This window comes from Amphiura filiformis, chromosome 16 (assembly GCF_039555335.1).
Source record: "Amphiura filiformis chromosome 16, Afil_fr2py, whole genome shotgun sequence".
Taxonomy (NCBI): domain Eukaryota; kingdom Metazoa; phylum Echinodermata; class Ophiuroidea; order Amphilepidida; family Amphiuridae; genus Amphiura; species Amphiura filiformis.
Genome location: NC_092643.1, coordinates 19,509,965 through 19,514,042, shown reverse-complemented (window position 1 = coordinate 19,514,042; position 4,078 = coordinate 19,509,965).

The window sequence follows — 4,078 nt, the reverse complement described above, 5'->3', positions numbered from 1 at the left end:
GTTTTTTGAATTTTTTGTATGAATACGCACTATGTTATGATACAATACTTACCAATTCCCACACGTACACAGAAGTAACGTAGTGTAGTTGTCTGCAGGCTTTCCTGCCACCCACGCGGTCCGAGCTCAATTCCCATCTCCAGCGCAGGTGATTTTTTTTGCACATTTATTTTGAATCCAAAATCATTTATTTTCATGTGAAAATGCATATATTGCACTAGGAAATATATTTTTTGGATTTTTTTTTCTTTAACGCTAAAAACACACCTCAGCTCGGGGAAAAATAATTGCGTCCAACGTCCAGGCAGTTTTGCCGTCATATTGTTTGTTTTGCTTACGATATTGGCTGTTGCCGTATTAAAAATGACGTCGGCCACCATCGTCTGGCTTTTCTTATGTATAGGCACCACTCTAGCATTTTTCATATAATTGGGGATTACACCAGATTTGATTGACAAGTTAATGATGTGGGTAAGAGGCTCCCATGTCACCGGTGCAGCTTTTTTATGAATTCTGCTGGTACATTGTTAAAGGCCGGTTGATTTGCTAATATTTATTTTCATCAGTAATTCTAAAACACTATGCTCATTTACCTGGGAAGACCAAAAAACAAAATCCTGGCCGCATCTGCCAGAGCCAGTGAGATGTTTAGTAACAAGAGTGGAGGCAACTGTAACAAAGAAGTCGTTAAATTTCTTGGCCACAGTTGCTTTGTCAACGCAGACCTCTCCCTCTCTATCTCAAGACCAATACTGCCCCATTTTGCGGAACCTTTATCACTAGCCCCCATGCCTTTCAAAATATGTGTATTTGCTGAGCACAGCTGTGACTAAGCCAGCCTGGTTGCGTCTCAGGAAAGGATCAATGTGAGGTCGGATCCTGTTCAAAACGATCTTGTGGACATAAGCGAATTACCACGGTAGTTTGTCATGAGAGAGAGGTCGTCTTTCTTTGGTAGAGGAATGATTACATTTGTGACCCATTGACGTGGCGGTGTCAGCGTTGAGAATATTTCCACGCAGAATTCGAGATTCATATCAATCATGCTATCCTCTCCTCCATCATCATGAAGTGCTTCAACAGTTATAGCAAAGTCCAATGCTGCTGCCTTGTTGGTCTCCATGGCTGCTATTGTTTCGACTACTTCTTCACGAGTTGGGGGCTCAGTGATGATAGGAAGATCTTCAACAGCTGTTGTAGGAAGTTCTGAAGCTGTTGTGCTACTGTCGTTATTAAGGAGTGAGCTGAAATATTCCTTCCATTCCTCAAGCAGTTTATGATCACTGGTTGGGGCTGTTCCATCCCTCTTTTTGACTTTCACCCCTTTCCTTGAGTTCTTCCCAGAATGCGAGTGTATGATTTTCCAGGTGGTGGTGTAATTCCCCATCTCGTCGGTCAGCTTCAGGTCTTCTGTCTGCTTATTCAGGGTAGCAAGCTAGTCATGTTGTACCTTTTCATACCACCCAGGTGGTCAGATAGAGATGAATAGAATTCCTCCTTGTCAAAAGATGTTGAGCACTCAGTGGTTGCATATACAACAGTGATGCTAAGCTGAGGGTTACCATGGCATGTTACAAATAGTATACTCTCGGAAACAGCTTCAACACTCTTAAGACATCTGTGAATGTGCTTGGACACGACCAGACCAACTCCTCCGTGCCTTTGCTTGGTAGCAGAACTGAATGTTAAAACCCAGTTCCTATCGTCTGACCAAAGTGCATCATTTAGGCTTGGTGTAATGAGACTTGAATGTTCTTGAATTCCGGCAATGTCAATACCTGCATCAGCACAGCCCATGAATAGCTGATGGATTTTCCCTTGTTGATTAACAGTAATTGACATTATATAAGTAGAAATTACAAGAGGTTTGAAGGTTGACAGGCGACAATAATAAGGGCCAACAGTTCGTGATGGTGTGCCGAGTCCCTGCTGGTACATCATGGAGTCAACAGTAGCTGCCGCTCATCTACCCTCAGTATTTTTGAAGATTTGCCTGCAGCCCAACCCATGAAATTTGGAGCATCAATAACAAAACCCATACGCCACAAAAACGTACAGTACGTCGGTTGTATATTATTATGGTATCGTTTGAAATGACATAATAAAGATGTACCGATTGATAGCAATTCCCACAATCGTCCAAATAGAGCAACCACAACATGTCCAGGGTTACTCCGACAAGTAAAACCGCCATTGACTTGATTTTTGACCCTCAAAATGTGTGTCAATCGGGGGTAGTTACATTTGGGATAAGTGACCACTACTTAATATACAGAATATACAGAAATATAGGTGCAAGATAATAAATACAAAACTATCAATATCAGATCAATGAAAAGGTACTCTACTGAATGTTTCATAACTATAGTTAAACAGTATTGATTGGAATAATGTTTTAATATGGGAAATGTTCAAAGGTTCTTTGTTGTATGTCATTAATGAAATTGCTCCACTGAAGCAAATCAAGGTGAAACAAAGAACTGAGCCATGTTTTAGTGTGGAGATAAAGGTAATGACTCATGACCGAGACACAGCAGTGCACTTTCAACAAAACTAAAACAGTATCATGGTATAGTGTTTTTTCTGAATTCAAAAGACTCAGAAATAAAGTTCAATATGAAATAAACAGAGCCAAATCACAGTATTATAAGGACAAGATAGAAGAAAATATAAACATCCAAAAAATCTTTGCAGTATTTTGAAAGACATGGGGGCTAGATAAGGTTCCGCAAAATCCGGCAGTATCGGTCTTGATGTAGAGGGAGAGGTCTGCTTTGACAAAGCAACTGTGGCCAAGAAATTTAACGACTTCTTTGTTACAGCATCTTTTTCGTCCTGTATCGCTATATAGGTACCGATGGAACTTTTTATCGCACCCTGAACATTTGTACAGTGCAGTAAATGAAAAAAACAATAGCACTATGCAAATATTACTTATTATGCTTGATACACTGTATTATATCTCCAGGGAGTGATGTTAAGAGTCATCGGTACCTAACCGGGCACCGATAATTCTATAGGACCAAATTGGATGTGGTGCCTACAATGCTTCCACACACTTGTAAGTAAACACCCTACTGGCTCTGGCAGATACGGACAGGATTTTGTTTTTGATCTTCCCATGTAAATAAGGATAGTGTTTTAAACAAAATAATTTTGATCTTCCCAGGTAAATGAGGATAGTGTTTTAAAATTACTGAGGAAAATAAATACCAGCAAATCAACCGGCTTCGACAATCTAACAGCAAAATTCAAGATTCTAAAATTCAAAATTCTAAATGATATGTAAAATGCTAGAGTGGTGCCTATACATTAAAGAAAAGCAGTAATCAAGTGGCAACGATTCAGCTGTCTACAAACACCTTGAGGGCAGTGGTCACAGTTTTGACACTGACGACGTTGTCATTTTGGACCGTGAACCCCGTTGGTTTGAACGGGGAGTCAAAAAAGCAGTGTGGGTACGAGCCGAACAACCGTCCTTCAACAGGAGCGGGGCGTTAGAGTTAATCTGTCACATGGTTGGGATCGGGACATCAAGCAACTTCCTCATCGATTGACCTCAGATGACCCTAAATCATCCACCCAGCTGAAGGCCAAAAGTTTGGGCGAAACGTCGGTGATACCATCTAACCAAAAAGTGTTTTTCTGATTGACCAGATTTAATTATCAACTAATAGATTCGTCGTCCGTATTCCATAGTGGCGTATAGTGGGGCGCCGCGAATAAACAACTTTTCGAGAAAATCGGGTTTGAAGAAATGCCAATTTAAAATCGAGTTGTGTAAATCAGACATTCATTATATTTTGTAAATGATGTGAAATTTCTGTAGTAAACTAAATAGATTTTATTGTTATATATTTTTCAAAAGAAATACATACATACTATTGCTGGCAAACTGACAATGAAACTATACGTCACTATGGAAAACGAACAAAACGCAATACCCTAACCTTACGTTAACCGTACGCCACCTCGGTCGCCGTGTAATCCCTGTGGCGTTACTTTTCGTCGTTCGTATTCCATAGTGGCGTATAGGTCCGATACGTGTACGCCACTATGACATACGATGTTTTTCATT